This window comes from Excalfactoria chinensis, chromosome 5 (genome assembly GCF_039878825.1).
Source record: "Excalfactoria chinensis isolate bCotChi1 chromosome 5, bCotChi1.hap2, whole genome shotgun sequence".
NCBI lineage: Eukaryota > Metazoa > Chordata > Aves > Galliformes > Phasianidae > Excalfactoria > Excalfactoria chinensis.
The window spans coordinates 17,027,227-17,049,987 of record NC_092829.1 but is presented as its reverse complement, the minus strand read 5'-3'; positions in this window follow the sequence as shown (position 1 = coordinate 17,049,987).

Genomic DNA, 22,761 nt, shown 5'->3' with positions numbered 1-22,761 from the left:
ACTCCATTGTTACTTTGGCTTTTAAATGTTTCCACTATATCCACATTTTTTGTTTATAGATGGTGAAATGGAAAAGGAAATTTGCAGATATAATTTGCTAGTTTATCTAGTGAATACATCTGTATCAGTCATTACTGTGATTCTGTTTCCTTAATAGCAGTTTTCTTGCTTTCCTGTTTGTTTTATTTTAACACAAAAGATTTCCTTACTTTGTTAATGGAAGTACCTGAGTCTCAGTAATTGGGTGGTAAGAGGGCAAGCATTATTGAATGTAGCAACTTAAAGAATGTTGTGGAATGAATCCAAAGAAAGTGTACTTAAAGGTAAAATTTGAATAAAATTCCTGTAGTCTCATGTCTCTGTATTTGAGAGATTCCAGATCTTTATTTCTAATAAAATATGCCTTGTTTCATCTGTTGCCTTTATTTCCTACAGTACAATATATTTAGAGATTTCTTTTTCCTTTTCTGTTTTATCCAGACCCCATGTGAATAAAGCCATCTGAAATCTTCAGATGTCAGAAATAGAAACTTCTCAAAGATTCATAGTATCAAGATGGTAAGTTTACACATAGCTGGTGCCACTCGAACATTATTTCCTGTTTTAAAATAAAAACATCATTTTCTATTTACAAATAATCCATAATTTTCCTCAATTTGAGCTGGTAGTTCATCAGACAAAAAATTCCCAGTTTAGTTCTGTCATATTTTCTCTCACATCTAATGTGACTCCATATCTTTTTTTTTTTTTTTTTTCCTCTGTAGTGGAAATAAGGCCAAGAATGTAGTCCTGATTTGAGGATGCTATTACAGAATCAGGTTTGACCCTGTTCTATGGAAAACAACAGGTTGAAAATTAAGAAGGAAATGTCTATATCTAATCTTTTTAATGTTCTTAATTTGAACTGGAATAGTTTCATGGGAATCAATATAAGCTCATTTCTAGACCTTTGGTAATTGGTTATTTCATATTATTCTTATTTAGATAAAAATAATGTTTGCATTCCCCCATACACTTATCATACAATCTTTCGAGATTCCTACCTAGAAATCTACATTTCTAATGATTATTGTACTTAAATTACCTAAGTTTTCATAAGCCTAAACAATTTGAAACCAGAGTTAGAAGGTATTTGGGATAAGATTTTTTTCTAGAAAGATGTATTTAGGTTTACTGTTTTGCTTCCCTTTTAATTAGACATTTTTAGGAAGCATTGCTTTGAAGATGGTTGCAACAGGCATGAACTGATTGACTGAAACATCCCAGGCAGAAAGAAGTTTTTATAATCAGTAGTCAAGGTGATAGAACATTTATCCATATAAAACTGATGTTTCCTATTCAATGCACCTTCTAATTACCAGAGCTGAGAGTTGATCCACTAATTACTATCTATACCAAGTCATTGCTCTCTTTTTTTCTTCTCCTAAAATGTATTATATTTTATACCTTGTATTCCCTGAGCAAGATAGAGAACAGAAGGAGGAAAAAAGGTTTGGAAGTATGGGGTTTAGATGAATCACTGGAGCCCTGGTTTCTAGCACCCATTTCACCTACAAAAATCTGTCTCGTACTGTTGAGAAGCAACCTCAGCTAATGCTGGTAATTGATCCAGGGTGCAACAAGTTATAGTTCTGACAAGCTAAGCTGATCTAATTTCCTCTCAGCTTTGCAATTTCCTCCCTTTTCCTATCCCATTTTCTCTTAGTTGTCACACTGACAAGGCAATTCCATGGAAAGCTAAAATCTGGAAAAGCAATTGACCCAAATGGCTTCAGTGTGAAACTAATGTTGCCTTTCAGTGCAACAGAATCCAGAGGGAAGTCTTCTCCTTCCCTGCAATGTTCTTCCTTTGCAGTTTAAGACTAGTTATCTCATTTTCAAAACTTTGCTTTTCTTTCAAGGAGAGAGCAGATGTTAACTGAATTTTATCTTTTTTTTTTTTTTTTTTTCCCCCCCATCATTCCCATAGCATTCACATATAAGGACATTATGAAACTGAAGGATCTTGACCACAGTAATGTTCAATAATGTATGTTCACATGGTAACAACTGCTACATATTCAGCTGGCAATTTTATGAAATTCACTGGCTGATGATTTGAATCTGCCCTGCATGCACACTGAATTCATTGTTCTCAGGAAGAAATTACACCCTAGGAAAGTTAATTTTAGAGGGAATTGCACGTGGCATGCAGCAACACCACAAATCCTTTCCGAATGTCCATATTGCTTCAGCATACACACATTTGCTTTATACAAGATCACTGTAGGATACTTCCTTTTTCTTCCCCAGCTATAAAGTTCAAATAGGAGAACAGTGATTCTGCTAATGAGCATACAGTAGAGAGTGTTTTGACAACCAGTGAGAAAAATTAATTAGAACTGTTTGTACAAACCATGGTTGGTTCCTGCATTAAAGCCTGCCTTGCAAACTTATTAATTCCAACTGCTGCTTTTCTTTCCATTCAGACACCACTTGGCCCAAAGAACAAATTCTCCTGTAATTTGTGCCAGCCAGACCCTCATTCATATTGTTGTTACTAGCCCTGTTCTCTATGGTCTTATACTGCAAGCTGCTTGTCAATATTGTTGCTCATCTCTCAGATGTCCTCAGGTCATTTTATGGGGATAAGAAAAGCCCTGACTGAGAATATTTCACTCTCTCCAGGAATGAAAAAGCAGACATATATTTATTTATAGCTTAGGATAACAAGAATTCCCTGGTGAAATCACATTTCAACTCAACTGCTATTTTGTTTTGCCAATTGTCTGCAGTGATATTGGTTTTAATTACAGTAAGACTGCAGAGGAACTGCCATTCTTACATTAGTCACTAAAAAGAAATGGTATGTATATATATGTGTGTATGCTATATATAAATATATGTGATCACCACTATAAAACATAGGTGCACAATACCATTGTGAAAGTGATTTATGTATTGATGGAAAAAGTAATAAAACAAAATGCAACCAATTTCAATTAGTGTAATGTATGTGCTAAATTTTTGGAAACATTTTCTTCTTTATGTATCACAGCTATGGAAGCCTCCCCAAACAGCAAATAGTAATGTAATTTAATTTACTCTGCAGTTATATTATATATAAACTTTAAGTAATAGGACTGATAGCTTATGGGATCTGGTTGGCTTCATATAACCAAAGTAAATGGGACTGAGGATGATTAGTTAGTGAATTAACAAACCCTGATAAAATGAGAACTCTGCATAAAATTGTGCTAATTTGTACACGGATAACACACGGAATGAATATCAACAAAAACTAGAAGATTTCATTGAAAACATGCTCATTGTATGCAGTTTTACATGTGTTTCCCTGGATAACAGCCTCTTTGACTAAGTTTTTTGGTTTAATAAATGGTCAAGTGAGTCATAAAGGTAGGAAGGAATATTTCAGACTCATTACCCTGTAAACACCATAACAATGAAAACACCTTCATCTGCTCAGGGATATGATTTAGCAGAGGGTTTTTAGAGTTAAGGTACTATGGTTAGGCTGCGGTTGGATTTGATGATCTTGAAGGTCTTTTCCAACCTGGGTAATTCTATGATTCTATGATTCTATTATTATCCTTACCTTTCCAACTTCAGCACTGACAAGTTTGAAATTAATTCATTTAAAGATAGTTGCTTTTCTATTTTTATGTTTCCTTTGAAATTATTTTTTTAGCAGATAAGAATGTGGCAGTAGCACAAGAGTTGTGTAATTCCTTATAACAATAGCACATCCTCACTCATGACCAGGTAGAAGTAGATGAATCAATTGATCTATCGATCAATTTTTGGGCTAACTGCTGAGCATCATGTTTTATGCCAATGAATTACATAGAAATTAGCTGAAATTAATTTGAGATATGTGAAAAGCATTTCAACATCTACTGAAATTAGTTCAAGATTCTAGGAATTATAAGATTCTAAAATGAATTGAATTGTCTTCAGCTTGCCATTGAGATCTCCTTGTAGGAAAGAGGAATGAGCAGGAAGAATTATTTGTTTATCCCTTCCTTGACTTTTTCTATCTAATTTTCCAACTTGAGACAGAGCTCTCAAATTTTTGTACTTGCAGCCTCTACTCCCAGAGTAACAAACACTAATGAGTAGGTTACATGTTAATCATATAGGAGAACTTCCCACAAAGGCAATTTCCTTTGCTGCTACGTGAAAGGTAGTCAGCACAAGTTTCAGATTCTTTTTTATAGGGATGCATTCTACAATTCAATCCATTAAACATGTCCACAATCAGAATGTGTGTATTTTGTATTTTGCCAAAAGACAGAAAACAGATCATCCATAACTGCATTCTGAATAAGTTTTCTTCTTTCCACCAATTACAAATGAAGGCTGAATAGGAAATACCAAGATTTTGAGCTACATGTTCTGACTGAACCCTGAATATAATCAAAACACGGTTGGAAGCTTCAGCACAAATTAAGTTATAAAACTGTGGGCTTTATTGAGCATCAACAGCTGCATTTTCAGTTCTGTTGATCCATGACTTTAAGCAAATCACTTTCAAATTTGGACCTCTCTAGAGAAACGAGGTCAATTGAACCAGCTGAGGTTAAATCTATGTAGTACAATTATTATAATGTAGCAAGTTGACCTGCAAAAGTGAAAATAGGAAAGATTCCTTGAATTTTCTTTCCCCCCGGAATCCATATGGTGGTCCAAATATGCTTGACATCTAAACTCCAAAGTTCAAGTATTAACATCCTTTTGGCCTCCAATTAAACTCCAGTCTGAAGAAAAAGAAAAAAAGAAAAAAAAAAAAAAAAGAATTAAGTGCTTGGCTCCAATAAAGAGTAGTCTCTTATACTACCAAGGAAGAGGAAAGGAAGAAAAAAAAGTGAGAATTTCAGGCAGAAGGGAGAAAGAGTGGGTCTGTGCCACAAGGCAGGGCAAACTAAGAACCCTGCTGGACAGGATTTCACCTGACATTCATTGCTTAGACTACTTTAGGTGTGCAGGCATGAACTTGTATAGGAAGAAAGTACATACGAGGAGGTTCTGAGGTGGCTTGCCAGCACAGTCAAGTTCCCTGTGTGCCTCCAGGACTTTGTCAGATCCAAGCAAACTCTCCATATCTGTTCTCGGTGTCTACTGTGTAAAGCATTCTCTGAAAAAATGCAGAATAGTCTTGCAGTTACACAGCCCACACTGGGAGGTGGGAATGCTAGGGCATGCAAGGGCTTTGCTATACCACAACACAGGTAGCTCTCCCTAGATCCTCACTGTCCAGTCAGAAGGAAAAGATGTCTTATTCTGGGCAGTTTTAGCATGCATGCTATGATGTGGAATACTAATAGCAAAATTACAAAATTGCAAAATCATGACATCATGAAAAAAAACAAAAACAAAAAAAACCAGATAACTCAATGAAGAATGCATTCTGAAAATAAATTTGAATTATAATTATTAGCAATAAATAATAAAGTAAGATGTCTTCTGATAACTCAAACTCATTTTCAAAACCTATTCTTCACTGAGCTTTTTTTTTTTTTTTTTCTATGTAGCTTTTATTACTAAATTATTATTCTGTTATGAATCATTATAACTTCTAGGACCTCAATATGGAATATGGTACAATATGAGGAATGTGTATCCCAGAAAAGAACAAGGAACAAAATAATTAAAGAACTCCTGTTCAGCTTTAGAATTAAATATATATATTACTGTAGTTCTTAAAATTCTCCATATCTGTCAGATAAATCTCAGTAATAGTACCTAATATTATTACCTTTGTAATCATAAATTCTGATAATTTAAGGAGGCATATGTTCTCATGTTTGCACATTGATTTGAACTGCTGAAGTTTTTTTTTTGTTTTGTTTTGTTTGAAAGTTTCTAAAAGTATTTGCAGGCATCAAAAGATACCATGGTTTATGGATGTCAATAGTACTAATTTCAATTACTTCTAATTCTAAATTTTGAATTTTCAAGGCTCAGGAGAAAAATAATGGTAGCTTACTGACTTCTACATTTTATCTTCTTTCCAGACCTGAAAATTCCTATCTGCATTCTTCTCCACTATATCAAATATCTTTATGTTCAAATGTTTAGCATAATGCTTTGTTTTATTTTTATTTTTATTTTTATTTTTATTTTTATTTTTATTTTTATTTTTATTTTTATTTTTATTTTTATTTTTATTTTTATTTTTATTTTTATTTTGCCTCCTACATGTTTTCAGCTAACTAGCTGAAAAGTAGTTAAAAGCATTCTTCATTTTTGCCACTGAAAACTGGATGCTGTCTTCTGTATTGTTTGAATTCTCTGCACTGAAGTAATTCCTGGCACAACATAATGAAATAATGAAATTCTTTTAGTTTGGAGAAATTCTCTGGAGGTCTCAGAGGACATCGAAGATACATCACACATTACATCACTTCCATGTTATGGTAAGAGTGCTTTGGAATAACCTCTGTAAAGTGTGATTTGGAATTTCTAATAATTCCAAGAATTGTTTGAGATCCAAAAGTAGATGGAATAACATCTACTTTAAAAATTAAATAAGAATCCAATGGTTGGATTAGTTTAAGCTTGATTTCATGTGTATATGTTTGTGTGTTTGTTTGAATATTCTACATTCATGGAATTGAATATCTATGAGAAATGGAAAGCCAAAAGTAGAGACATATAACCTTGTCCACTTACTAGTCCAGTCCAGTACTAAAATAATAAATCACTATTTATTGTCTGGGGTGCGGGAATAAACATATATTTTTTAAGAAGACAAACAAGATGGGATTTCTTTTTTCTAACTTCTTTAAAGATAGACTAATATAAATATACATACATACATATATATATGTATATACATATATACAAAATCATGGGAAAATATTATCATCTGAGCAATCAGGCTTCATGCAAAAAGCATCACTTCATGCAAAACATGATGATAAAGGTACTGTCTTCATACATTGCCGTTTTTAAAAATGCAAAACAAAACTGTTTCAGTGTTAGTGATCTCAGGAGTGAGGACTCAACTTTCAGAAAAGTAACTTTCATGCTCTTGGCTCATCATAGTGCTCTCCAGAAAGCACTCAATACCAATTTCTAACTGATGTGAAGATAGATAGGAGAAAATTCATAATTTAAAACTGATGGCCTTACATTTCTTACCAATATTGTTTTCAATTTTGTTTTTAAAAACAAATAAGATATGTAAAAATGTTTATAATAATCTGATAACTATTTGCATCAAATTATGTTGGTGTTTGGGAAAGTTGTTTTTTTTTTTTGTTGTTGTTGTGTTTTTTTTTTTCTATCTACTGCATTATCTCATGGAAAACATAAGAATGTATTTATACTGAACAGAATAGTACTTGAATTCTGTATTTTATAATAATTATACCGCACTTGTTTCACATTTCTTGGCATATCAAGAAGGCATATTTACATACAGGTGCTGAGTCAGTAAATGGATAAAGAGAATCCTACTTCTTTAGAATTTCTTTCATCATTATTTTTTCTTTTTCTTTTTAATGTCATTGCTGTTGCAGCTTTTTCTAATCTTAAAATTTTACAAGAGATATGTCGCTGATGTGACATAGTTATGAAACAGTTCTCTTTCAACAAACTCTCTGAAGCATATATGTCCACTGCAAAAACTCCACATTCACTACAAATGAATATTCACTATATTCACTACTACTTAAGTCTCACTGAATTTGTTTGGAAGGATTGGGTGAGAGGGCTAACATGCCTTGGTGCACAGGACTGGACAGCTGAAATGACATGTAGAAGAAGGAAGATCTTTCATTTTCTTGCTTTTCTTAGATACAATTAGACTTAGTTGCTCATCACAATAGCACTTGTCTAATTAGACAAATATTACCCAGCCAAAAGTGGTTGTAAGCATTGGAAAGACCTAGCTCAATCTGTTTATCAAAAAGGCCTGTTGTAATTCTATCAGGGATTGATTAAAACAATCTCAGACCATCTATGTATTTTGTTGTCTTACTCTGCTTTCCATGTCAAAGGTACACTGGAGACAGTGGGTTACTTTTTATAAACTGTCTGCAGTTATCAGCTGAGAACATTTTCAGTTTTTATATGAAATTTCATCAGATACTAAAATAAAAATGTGGAGATAAAACCTGTATGATTTCAGAAACTCTTCACTTGACATTTGAACAGCTAATGTTCAGTGGGCTCTTTATTTCCAAGACAAGAAAAGGGATTGCTATTATCCCAGAAATTTCTACAATGCAATGTTTTCCTTTTGAATGATGTGACGCTACAGTCTTGCCCTTGTTCCAATTCTATATTTTTAAACTCTCTTAGGAAGCATATTTTAGATGACTTTGAGGGCACAATTCATACAGCTCTAAAGAGCAAAATGTAGGTCACAAACCTTTCATTATATGATCCTCAGATGCTATCGTTAAATTTAAACCATCTCAGAATCTCTTCAGCTGAGATTTTTTTCACAGTTAAATATTGTGTGTTCTCGCTTCTGAGCAGTAAAATGTATGCATGTCATATGTTCTAATAGTAGTTTAAAAGGGATAAAAAAATGTATTCTTTGGTTGGCTGTAATTATATGATTATATATCCAGTTTCACAAAAACATTTGAACATTTGAATAGAGGAATCTTCCTATGTTGGAGCTTGAATATCAATGTTTTTTAATAAAACAATATTCAGTTTTTTTCAATTACTGCTAACAACTTGTCTATAAACATCTTTGATCCCCAAAGTATATTCGTAAGCCTGTTGACATGTCCCCTTCCCTTCCTTATTCCAGTATTGCTAAGTATTTTGATTCTTACTGGAATGTCACACCAGAAAACAAATAACAAAATAGAAAGAGAATCAAGCAGCAAGACAGAAATGATTTCATTCCCAGAACCATATTAAGACATAATATCTTCATGTGGTATGCATAGTTTATAGCACATTCATAATCAAACAACAATATTTAAATTCTATTCAGATTTAACTTGAATTTATTTGGAATTAAATCTATTCCTGCCTAAATATTTTCAATAAGAGTTGCATAAATATGTTGAGAAGAGATTAACAGCTATAGTCAAGTGTCATCAAAGTCAATTTTAAAATAATTGTCATTAAATCAGTCAACATCAATAAATAGCATTACAGTCATTCATGCACACCAGAAATCTTTTTCTTTGGTAGATTTGTTGATCAGAGCAAAGCACAAAAAAGAAAAGTATGTGGAGGGAAAAAGAGTCAACAATCTTCATTTCAACTATTCTATATAATTATATATTACTGTGATTGTTTATAAAATCTGGATTTTATAGGAAATGGCAAGATTTTTAAGCCCAACTTTAGTCTAGTGATAACCATCATAATTTACAATATGAAACATGTGGAACTTGTAGTCAGCTTGCAAGTTTTACGTATATGCAAACTTGAGCAGAGCAGACAGACAATTAAATCTCCACCCTAAAGTTATGTAAGGTCCTGATTCTGATTCCAGTGAACTGGTTATCTAGGTAATAAATGAAGCTTGTCTTGGTACTGCCATTTTTGTCTGTGGTCTACATTATGCTCACAGATAGATACTGCTCAGCTTTGGTTCATCAGGCTGGCCTACATAGTGCATAGTACTCAGTATCCAAATATAAAATTCAAGCTCGTAATTTCAAGTTTGAAGACATTTAAACAGCCGTTATGTCAGCACTGGAAACTTATCCATTTATCATGTTGGATGCATGTTAAAAATTTCTGTATAAAAAGTTCCTTTTTAACAGATACAGAGTATGTGTATAAAATTAAGTTACCTACAACACCATGTTGACTGACTTTTCCTGATTTTATTAAAATTATTTTCATTCCAAACAGGAACAATAGTCAGAAAATATATGCTGTAGTAGTTAGAAAATCACAGTTATTTGACAGGATCTGGGTGTTTTGCCCCTTTTATAAAGCCTCAATTCCCTGTCTTTGCTGTCCATATTGCTGAAACAGTTTGAGGTGTTCTTTATAATCACTTACACTACTTTTTTCTTTTTCTTTTCTTTTTTTTCCCGAATCTGCCTGCAAGAAGTGACACTTACTTTATTTGTTTAATTACTTCAATTCCAGTCAATTACTCAGTGTGCTCAATATATTCCTTAGTGTATTACCTCTAAAATGAGATTAAAGCCTTGTAAAGCACTGGCAAAGTAATCACCCAGTTTCACTGCTACAGGATAAAAAAGGACAAGCTTCAGTCACTACTGTCACAAACAAAAAAGTATATTTTCAAGACAGTCTCTTAGAAAGTATGAAGCAGTAAGGATCACAGGTAAAGCAGTGATTTTATTTTCATGTGAAAATCTTAGTAAATCTTAGTAAGATTTATATACCATTTTTTTTAAGGTCCTGATAACCATTACATAGACTGTTCCTCTTTATAATAAAATCATTTTATTGTTTTTCTATCAATCCAAAACCACAGTCATGCACTTTCCAGTACTTTTCCCTTGAATGCATTCATACTCTTCTGGCTATTGTCCCATGTAAGTTCTTTTATGAGAATTGTATACCACCACATTACTTTCCACCCAATCTCAGTAATCAAATGTGTCAAATGAAGAGAAATTATATCTGAAATGAATTTGGTTTGATGATTCATGTACTGTAGGTTAACACTGAGTAGCTGAAGGAAATTACGCTTGTGACACCAGGCCATTCAGAGCATGGCTGTTGTATTTCCTTGGTCTCCGTCTCTAGGGATTACTTAACTACAGCTGTGTAACAAATCTACCCTCCACCATATACGCATATCATTGTTGTTCTCCTCTTTACTTTCTAACCACAAATCCTGCTGGCATAAGCCCCACAGTACCCAAATTCAATAACATAAGGAATAGCAGAATTCATCCAAGAATGCAGGGAGAGTGTGGCGTTTTTGGACTTCAAAGCTACACTCTGGTGAAACAAACTGTGAGCACTTATTTCAAACCTTTCTTTCTAAAGCCCATTATTCCTCCATCTGGATTTGCTTCACATTTCAGAATGTACTATCACTGTATCTTAAACATACAATGATTTTAAAGATAAGGCCTAGAGTATACTGTTATTAACTCTCTGTAAGCAGTGGTAGATGGTTTTATCACCAAATGAATACTAGTTTTGCATTTGAGTGTGCAGTGACTTCCCTTTACTGACCACTCTCAATGCAGAAAATGACAGTTAGATCTAACTGGGGGGGGGGGGGTGGGGGGGGGGTGGGGGGGAACAAAACAAAACTCCACTTTGGGAACTTTTACTCTCTTATATTGCTTCTTTATATAGTGATATGACATAAATACACCTGCATTACTGCAAACATAAAAATATATGATATTCTCAGAAATTAGTTTGCAGTTTCTTTACCCCATGCAGCTTTCTGCAAAAAATAAGAAATCTGTAGCTTCTCACCAAATTTATGGAGAAAACAGCATATTTTGAGCTGCATTACACAACATTGTTCTACTGTTCATGCTTTGCAAATCACCCTATGTTCAGTCTTGCTTAGGCTACTACCTGGTCTGAATTTTCTGTAGTGGCATTTATAGTTGATATACTAATATTCATGTGTTTGAGCTGATGAAAGATGAACTGAACAAACATTTCCCTAGCTAGAAAACTTTCATAGCAGTTGTGAAACAGTGGATCACCTCTGCTGACACAGATCTTTACAGTACAGGCTCTTGTTCATTGCTGGTGAAAATGCACTGCTGATGCTGGTGACTACATTAACACAAAGAAGAGTTTTGTAGCTGAGAATTTGCTCTATCAACTAGTGTTCTTGTGCTCTTTGTATCTGTCATCATTTCCATAAAAACAAATAGGAAGTTACTACTTTCTGAGAGGCCATGTATTTACAATTTTGAAACAAAGCAACAGGAAAATAATTATTAAATCTAGGTAATACTATGAAGAAAAAAAAATTAGATTAAATTTTCTTTCTCAACTGATATTTCTTCCCCATGTGTTCTCCACAGAAAAAAAATAAAATATTTTATGACAGACTGTTGAAAAAATGTCTAATTGTTTTTAGAACAATCATCTTGACACAAATTCTTCAACATTATTGACATATTTTGTAAGTGAGACAGGAATATTTGGAACCAACTTCAGGAGTCACACAACACTTCAATTTATCTGTTAAAACTACACTTATATGGAAATGCTCACTGAAACTCAGCCTGTGAATAAATATGAACAAGAAAATCCACAAATTTGTTATCTATCAACAAAGGCAAAGAATTTTACAATAGCAAAGGATTTCTTGCCATGTTTTAACTTAGCCTCTAGTTGCATACAGGGCTTCCAAAAATTTACCATACAGGGCAAATTCAGACTCGGATCATGGCATGCACGTAATGAGAAATGAGTTGAACCTTTTGGATATCTTACTGGAAAGTTATGAATGGTTTATGTCTTAAAGTGTTGAAAACACTTTTAATTATCATAGAGCATGCTTGATTGTCTCTTTAAAATATTTAGAAATTACAGCTTTCATTCTAGGTCACTGTTTAATTCACTGCCTTACAGTCTGCTTGTCATTGTGTTAAGATACAAAAGCTTTTTTGGGGGACTTAAAATCTACAAATCTGTAAAATCAAAGCAGTAATTTGGATATTAGATCTCTTCTGAATAGCCATCTAAAGTGCTTTAGTCCCTACAGTAAGCTAGTTTTCTGCTCTATTATCCAGACTACACTTGACAGTGTATCCCAGTTATTTCCAGTAATACAAACAATTTGATGATCATATTACCACTTCAACCATTTCAAGTTCTCTATTCCGCTCTCCTGTTCTGAATAAGGAAAGCACTATTTGTAGAATAACCTAGCAAACAGTTAATAATGCCAGTCTGGCAAGCGACTATTTAATAGCTCCTATTTAGGAAGTAAAAACAAAGTGATATAATCCTTCTATTCATGACCTTTTCATGAATAGCCAAAGAAGGTGATTGTAAGAGAAACTGTACGCTGATGGCTTGTGGCTAGGGCTCATCGTAAGTAAATAAATATACAGTGTATGTGAGTCTCACATACATTCTCCTTCATGAGTTGGGACTGTGGTACATTTTTCTCTCTTTCTTAATCCTCTGTGACTTAAAAACAACAACCACATATGCAATGAACAGCAGTTCACTGTAATTGCAGGTGATGAGCATGAGCCAGGTTTGTATAATATCATTTATTTTGATACTAGGATAGCAGTAACATAAAACTTCAATGCTCACACTGTCATCCATCTGTAAGTAGACCTGAATACCAGTGTTTCTATCAATAGAAATGGGAGGGGGTTTCTTAAAAATAACTAGTACAAAATATCTTCATTGAAGAATAAGACATTTGGGAATATATTTTGCATGGTTGCTTGGGAGTTTTACCTTTCCTTATTTAAAAATTGCCTTGGAGAGTTATTCTCTTTGCTGGGTAAAAAACTATCTGGATGGCCAGGCCCAGAAAGTGGTGATGAATTAAGTTAAATATTGCTGGTGACTGGTGACGGTGTTCCCCAGGGGCTGATACTGGGGCTTGACATCTTCAGTATGTTTATTGATGACCAGGATGAGGGGATTGAGTGTACCCTCAGTAAGTTTGCAGAGGGCATAAAGTTGGCAGGAAGTGTCAATCTGCCTGGGGATAGGAAGGCCCTACAGAGTGATCTGGACATTCTGGATTACTGGGCTGGGGCCAATGGAGTGAGGTTCAGCAAGACCAAGTGCTGGTCCTGCACTCCATCAACAACAACCCCAGGTAACACTACAGGCTTGGGGCAGAGTGGCTGGAAGGCATTATAGAGGAAAAGAACCTGGAGGTATTGATTGATGCTCAGCTGAACATGAGCCAGCAATGTGCCCAGATGGCCAAGAAGGCCAATAGCATTCTGACTTGTATCAGATATAGCGTTGCCAGCAGAAGCAGGGAAATGATCATCCCTCTGTACTCAGGGCTGGTAAGGCTGCACTTTGAGTACTGTGTTCAGTTTTGGGTCCCTCGCTACAAGAAACACATTAAGGCCCTGGAGTCTGTCCAGATAAAGGCAACAAATCTGTTGAAAGGTAAGCACAAGCCTTATGAGAAGTGGCTGAGGGAGCTGGGATTATGTGGTCTGGAGGGGAAGAAGCTCAGGGGTGACCTTATTGCACTCTACAACTACCTAAAGGGAGGTAGTGGTGAGGTGGGAGTCAACACCTTCTCCCATGTAACTAGCGACAGAACTAGTGGGAATAATCTCAAGTTGCACCAGGAAAGACTACAGTTAAATTTTAAAATATAAGTCTTCAACCAGTATTTCTATACACTTTCTTGCTAAAAAGTATATAGAAAAACACTTGTTGCTAGAAATCATGCACAGAGAAAGCTGGATTTGTTCTATTACGTTCTAGAATGAATATGTGAGAATTAAGGTCTGAATACATGATTTGATATTTTGATTTTTTTGTAATTATTCTAGTTTTAAGTTTGGTAGTTGATTTATTTAAAAGACAAAATCGATATTAGTTTAATCCAGCACGTATTATGGAATTTTTTGTGTCTAGCCAAGAAATACAATTAAAAAAGAAATTCATAAAAAATGCAGATACAAGACTGCATGATTCACATGCATCTTACCTATGTTAGTCACAAGAATGTGTGCATATTGAATGCATCCTTTTGGTTTTACTGTCATTTTAATGCCATAGGAAGAAATATGTAATTTCAATGTAGTTCATTAGGTAGTTAAAAAATAAAATAAAAATTTCCAAGAATCACAGAAATATTCTTTCTTCTCTTGTTATTTGAAAATTATAGTGGCTCTTGTCCAAACATGATTAGATCTTAAAGGATAGGACTGAAAGGATGAAATTATTTCAAAGCTAAATACTTGATTTTGAAATGTGTGGCTATTGAAGTATGTCATGCTTCTTCATGCTACATTTAACTGAGCGTTTACTTACAGACATGGTATCAAATTTTGATCCTTGTTGTAATCAGGCTTATATGCAGTCTTACATAACACTTCTGAATGTTGCTGTGTCAGTTTCCAATTGTACACTTCATTTCAGGACTGTCCCAGTTTTAGCAAATTGTAGTTTAAACTTATAAGAGAAAAATATAAAGAAAAAATAGAAGTATGTTGATACTTCATTCTTATAAGTCCCTCTGTATTTACTAAATGCCTAGCTATTAGCAAGACTTAAGTTCTTTACTTCTACCTTCAAGTTAACCATGATTTGTAAGTAATTTATGATAGGAACTTAGAAGTATTATGCTAGCAGTCTTGGAAAATAAAATCACTTCCTTTCTCTAGTACAGGAAATCCATGTAACGGTATATGTCATTTTCTATGTCATTATATTTATTATATATTTTTATAATTACATTCCTTGTTAATAATGGCTCCAAAAGAAGTCCCTTTCCTTATTAACAAATTATTGCAGTTCAATGAGACCAAAAGTAATGTGTACCTAATCCCCAAAAGAGAACAAACAAGCAAAGGCCAGATTGACATACAGCATAATTACAAGGCAGTCACTGTAGGCATCAGTATAGCCTTAGTAGCAAAGATATTAGAGTTGACTAATGATTTATTCACTTCCGAGACAGATTTCAGAGCTTAACTTTGCACTGTGCTTCCATAACTATTATTCAACCTATTAGTCCTCATATGCCTGGAGTAGACTTTGGTGGCTTCAGGAAAGACAAGTAACTTAGCTACAGTGTAAAACTATATTTTATACTCATATCTATACAGTCATTTTGAAATTACAAGGACACAGAGCTTCTGATTCAATTGCTAGCATTAGTGAAAACAGATTATTTTGAAGCCTCTAAGGCAGGTGGTAGGGCATAAGAGTACTGATTGTAAAGAAATAGATAAATAAAGAGAAAAAAAGTAAAAGAAGAACTTCAAAAAGTTACATAATTCATTATTTCAGATTTGACACTTATAAGGATACCAAGATTTAAAGATATGATAATCTATCTAGTGCTCATGGCAATCTACAAGAAGTTACTCTCTGAAATTAATGTTGATTAAACAAATGATGTCTTGGATATGCAAAATTTCTGTAAGTAGGTCTCACATCATGTTCCCCTTCTGATCATTTTAATGATAATGTAAACATACTAAAAATATATCCTAGATGTTTATATTAAAAATCCTTTTATAGAATCATAGGATGGCCTGGGTTGAAAAGGACCACAAAATCATTTAGTTTCAACCAACCCTGCCACAGGCAGGGTTGCCAGCTACTAGATCAGGCTGCCCAGAGCCACATCCAGCCTGGCCCTGAATGCCTTCAGGGGTGGGGCATACACAACCTCACTGGGCAACTTGTTCCAGAGTATCATGACCTTCTGAGTAAAAACCTTCCTCATAATATATAACCTGAATCTTCCCTATCTTAGTTTAAAACCATTCCCCCTTGTCCTATCACTATCAATCTGTGTAAACAGTCATTCCCCTTTCTGTTTATATGTTCTTTTCAAATATTGGAAGACCAAAATGAGGTCTCCCCCCCCCCCAGAGCCTTCTCTTCTACAAGCTAAACAAGCCCAGTTATCTCAATATTTCTTCACAGGAGAGATGTTACAGCACTCTAATCATCTTGGTGGTTTAATTAATTTATTATTGTAAATCAGGAATGAAAAATAAAAAGACAACGGACATAAAGGAACATACTATTTTGTTCCAGAGAGGGAAAGAACAATTTTTTACCATGTGTCATAGAATCATTAGGTCCTTAGGTTGGAAGGGAACTCAAGATCATCTAGTTCCAAATCCCCCACTGTAGTCACGGTTGCTATCATGTTGGTCAGGGACAATGGTGAATGCCCGTGTGAAGCTGTGCTTCACCTTCTCATCTTGCATATACCTCAACATATCTTCCAGGAGGATAAATTCCATGATCTTCCCATGTACACAGGTGAGGTTCACTGGCCTGTACTTCCCTAAGTCTTCCTTTCTCTCTTGAAAATGGAAGTAATGTTTCCTTTTTTTCCAGTTACTAGGGACTTCTCCTGACAGCTATGACTTTTCAGACATGATGGAGTGTGGCTTGGCAAGTACATGGCAATTGATCTGATAAGATACGAAAGAAGAATATTATCAGAAAAGATTGTGGCCAGGTTCAAGGTATTGAAAAATCATTTCCTCTAACACTGCTATACATTCACGTTGGCAAGGTTAAAAGACCCTTTGTTAGCATTTCTTTTACGTTTTCTTTACTACTTCACTACCAAAGTTTGGAAAAAAGTCTCAGGAGAAAACAAGCTTCTACTAGTTACAAAACTATACACAACTTCATGACATTGAGTTGAATAAGATTTATCTCATAAGCATTAGAGAAGTCTACAAACTGTAACATTCATGAAGAAAAACTTAACTACACCTATATAACTATATTCCAAATATAGCCACGGACTACTTAATGAATTCCAACCACTATGAGATTTCTCACAATAGAAATGTCATGCATATATAGAAAGCCCCCAAAATATTGATAAAAAATAATATTTTATATTTTAATATTATTAATATATTTTAATATTATTAATATTTTATATTAATAAAAATGATAATACTTTTAAAAAAAGCAGTAGGTACCATTACTCAATTTATGATTTATTTATTTTTATTGTTGTCCAATATCTACCAGAGGAGTGAGGCTACCACACAGAGATTAATTGAATTATGCCTTACCTATCTTCCATTAAAACACTGGAAAATTACTTACATCTGTCTCACAGCAAACTATGGTCATCTTCTTTAATCCTCTAAAATCAATGGCCTTGAACTAATACAAATAGATGTCTCAAAGACCATACTATCATTATTCTGAATAAAGAACTGAAAGGCAGTACTCACAAATTAGAAATGATGATTTATGTCATACATGAAGAGTACATTTTGCTGTAGATTTGTGGAGCAACTTTGGACTTGGGAAGTGAATTTTGGGGAATAGCTTTTCTACAAACAGCCGTAGTAACACCCAGATATTTCTAGAAATAACTCTACCTTCCACCACACTCGTACAGCTGTAGATCTAGAGCTATTTCCGATTTACAGGGTATAACAAATATATATTTTGATTACCTTTTTTCTACAGATTCTGGTGCTTTGGCAGGAGAATGGATCAGAGAGAACTAATAAATATACAGGCAAAGGAGATAAAAGTTCTCTGCTTTCATACAAATTGGGTAGAAAGTGTCATTCAATAGTCACATTTGCAGAGGAAAAGAGAACAGATGCAGAAGAGATATTTCTTATCTTTGTTGCTCTGAAAGTTAAAGTGATAACAATGCCATTTATACATCTATTTATCCCAGTACTTACAACTGTGATTCACTCTAACATTCCAACTGTTCAGGCATGTGGGCATTTGTTACAGTAATGGAAGTCTATTGCCACTCAGATGTAAGCCACACATTTCTTTTTTATTTCTTTTCTGGCTAACAGCCCAAAACCACGCAGCAGGTGCTGTCTCGGGAATGTCACCATCTAATAAAAGTACCTCAACATAAAACAGAGCCAATAAAAACTCTTTTGCATACACTTTGTTCTTCCTAACAAACGGAATTCCTAATAAGACAATGCCTACACTATCTAGGAGGATGAAAACGTAAGTTTTATTATTAAATGGATATGTATATATATATATCTTCTCCCTTGCTTAGGCAATGCACTTGGATATCGGGTGACAAAATCTGTGCAGAATTTGTACAGACCTTTCTCTCCCTGTCAGCAAAACAGCTAGGGAAGTGGGGAGCCCTAACATTGCATGTTGTTTTCATTATTTCTTGGCAAGAACCATGACACTGCTAAAGATTGGGTAAAAGATTTAATTAAAGGAAGTATAATTAAAACAGGAGAAATCAACAATTGTTGGGTAAAGATTTACAGATTAATTTTAATCCTTAAGATCTGTACAGACACAAATCTCAAAACTTATATTTGCTGTGATGCTGCTTTTATTTATCAGTGTTTTGATTCAGAACAATTCCAAGCAGATCTAATCTGAGATTTATGATTTAAACACCCAGTACTCCATAAATCCCATATACACAAAGACAATTAGAAGTTCAAGCAAAGAAAAGATTTCAATTTTCAGCAGTATTTTAGGGTCCCTGAAAGTAGGAAAAAATGTCATTAGACATCACAGTGAAAGCTGAAGTGCAGACAGAACAGTATTTGTAAGTTGGATACACAGAGAATGGCAGAACATGCCTAATGATAGTTTACTTCATCTGTTGCTTTTATTCTAATTGACATTTTTTATTTTTCCTAAGATGTTCATAACAAGGTTCAGAGGTGGAATATGTTTAAGAAGTTAAGATAAAGACATCTGCTTGTTCCTTTAAATTTTTTCTATCCATCTCTCTCACAGAATCTGTCATCACTCAGTCATGAATACAATCTGTTTACTGTTCTGGCTGTGCAAGATTTATAAAAAAAGTCAGTAGGTCAAAAATGTTGATTTTTAGTGCACAGAGATAGGTATTTAGCTTGGCACTTAACACTAAGTGTAGCTAGCAACGTAGTGGATCAGTCTACATTCAAGTATGCTTTTGAATTGCATATTCAAATTTTATGATTATTTTACAATTTGCCACTGTCACAGCACCTTAAAAACAATGAATATATCGGAATGTTGATCATAGCCACTATAAAAATACTAAAACTACAATAGAGTGAACTAGGGAACACTCTTGTTCAAGACAGAAATCTAAACAGGATTATGTAGATTCCAGAATTCAGCAGGTCATAAGATAAAAGCCTGAATCTAAACCAATTAATTTTCCTGATATTTCCAAAGTTTGGGTCAACCAAATACCAAGTGCTAGTGGACTAACAGTACTGCCTCTAACAGCAGTCTGGTGATCTTGCATACACTGGATTCAGTGGGGTGATAAAAAATAATTACTGCAGGTCATGATAGCAAAGACTGGTAGTCTTCAATTATAATTCTAAATATTTTTTAAAATTTATTATTTACTTACCATGGCCTCAAGTACTAATCTTGGAAAGTATTAAATTTAAGATCACATTGAGTAAAAAGCTGCACCAGCAATAATCAACTATGTTTTCAGCTAGAAATTAAGATCCATTAATTTTTGTCTATTGCAGACCAATTCTGCTTTTCTTTGAAGTGTATGTTTTCACTTCCATATACTTCTGAAGTTTACAGTATATTCTGACACACAGGATGCATCTGAGGGCAATGGTTTATTCATTTCTTTTTTCCTTGACAGAAACAAGCAGTTTAAAAAGGAAACATAGGTATACTCTGAAGAAAGTGGAAACTGCTCAGACGCTTAGCAATTTTTTCTTCTTTTTCTCACTCTGGTGAGGTTATTTTGGGTTTTTGTTTGTTGTTTGTTTGTTTTTTTGTTTTGTTTTGTTTTCATCTTTACTTATCCAACATGGAAGTTTTTCTGTGCTACATTTAATTAATGGAAATAATCCAGTGAAGGAAAGGATGCCTAGAGGAAAATATTTACTTTTCAGCAAGGACTTTGCATTACAAGTAGCTGAAAAATAATGTCTGGTTCTGACTTCAGTTCTAGAATTTTTCTATCTGAGAATTTTTTTTCTGCATATGCTAAAAATAAATTGTTATCCTAGGTTTGTACATAAACTAAACCTATATTATTAAATTATTTTTTATTATATGATGTCTAGATACTTCAGTAAGAAATCAGAATCACTAACAACTGTGTTAGTTCTGTGTGTTCATGTAACAAATTTACTCTGTATAATAACTAATTTTTAAAATATCAAGTAAAGATTTATTAGAAAGAAATACTAGAGTCAGGTAACTCCTTCCTAGTAGAGTTTCATGGTTCTTGCTATTATCTCCTTCCATTTTATTGTAATGCACATGCAATGTTGTTCTTACATAGTATTGCAAATAACTAAGTCCATCAAATTCATTTAATTCTAGCCTCTACTTATACAAATAGGCCTATCTAAACTCCAAGACTATGAACTTGCCAAGTGAAGCAGATGGGCACTGTTGTTCATAACTTCCTAGACAAGTAAGATCTTCATGGTTTGTTTTTTTTTGGTTTTTTTTTTAGGCAAATATTAATGCACAAGTGTATTATTTATATGCTATTCAATATAAAACCATCTGAGAACTTCATAAATCACACTGTGTTGTTGTGTCTCTCCAGTGAGACAGGAAATTGACATTTTCCACATTCACAGATAAAATGACAAATAAAAGCTTAGCAATTCCTGACCAAATGAAATTCCTTTAGGGCTGAACCAATGTTCCCATCTGCAGTTATCATATGGTTAGATCATAGTTGGAATCAATGAGTTAATATTTTCATGTGTTGTAGCTGATAATTATTTTGCCGTTGATAAATGGACATTCATATCTTTCTGAAAGGAAGGGAAGGGGAAGGAAGGGAAAGGAAGGCAAGGATTTCCCATATATTTTGAATTGGCATAGATTAAGTGATAATTTCCTATTTTCCAGTGTTTTACTAGAGAAAACTGAAACAAAATTCTAAAATGTACAGAACAGCTGTGATCATTTAGTTTGTTAGTTTGGTTCTCCTTCCCTAATTCCCAGATTTGTTGTGTACAAACAAAATAATTATCCACCAGCAGTTCAGAAACATATCCTTCAAACTTATTCTATTTCATGTGGGAAAACTTGTGTGTTTGTGGAATTTTGCAAGATAGTGCTAAGAGGTAGGACTGTAGTTGTACATGACGGTTTTCCCATCTGTTCCATTGTGATTTAACTAAATTTCATGCAGATGAAGAAGAGCTGTTGTATCTGAGAGAGACCTCCCTGGGCTTCACTATAAACATCAGGAAGGACCACCTGCTACACAGAAACTTATGTTACATCAAAGCAGAAAAGAAAAGATGTCTTGATCCCAGTCAGATGGCAGCAGAACTCCTAACTGAAGCATGTCATTTGATCACTTTGAAAAAAAAAAAAAAAAAAAAAAAAAAAAAAGATGCTCAACAGACTAGAAATAAGAAATTGATATCCATTTATGTATGTACAGCTCCCACATATCTTTCAGCTATATATTATTGCTTCATCAAACATCATGTATGTGAATTAACAAAAAGACACTCTCAGGCCAATGGAATATGAGGCAATTCACTACCACGACTTACCCTACTCCTTGCAATATGAAAAAAATGTATGTCCTTATCAAGAAAAAGAAAATAAAAAGTGTTCAAAACAAACAGAATCTAGGCCTTTCCTTATGTCTGATCTTCTGTCTCTGTCTGCCTGGAATACTAGTTAAGTATAACACAGTTTAATTCTAAAAGTAACGGAAGGTAGTAAGGTAGAATTCTTTAAAAAATAGCCTCTTTAATAGACTGCTACTGAAATAATATTTAGACATAATGGCTACAAATTTCCCATTATATCACAGAACAGGACCACTGAAGAGAAATAAAGAAGTCTATATTTTTGTACTTACTCTTCATTCCCCTATCTGGAAATGTCAAGGTAATGTTCAGAAATTCTGTAACTTTTACACTTGAGAATCTGATGGCAACTACCTGGGCATATTCCCTGAGCTATGAAAGAGTCATTGGAGAGTAAGAACTCAAGAGTTATTGACTATTGACCAAGATTGGAGAAAAAAAAATGTCATAAGCTCAAATTAGTCCCATGAACTATCAAATCCCTTGTGTTTTACACCTAACTGTCCAATGAACTGTTGCAATAACAGCAGGTTTGGATGAACTGTTATAGTAATTATAATGTTGTATGATCTCAACCAGCTGTGCTTAAAATGGATGAAACCAAAATTGTACT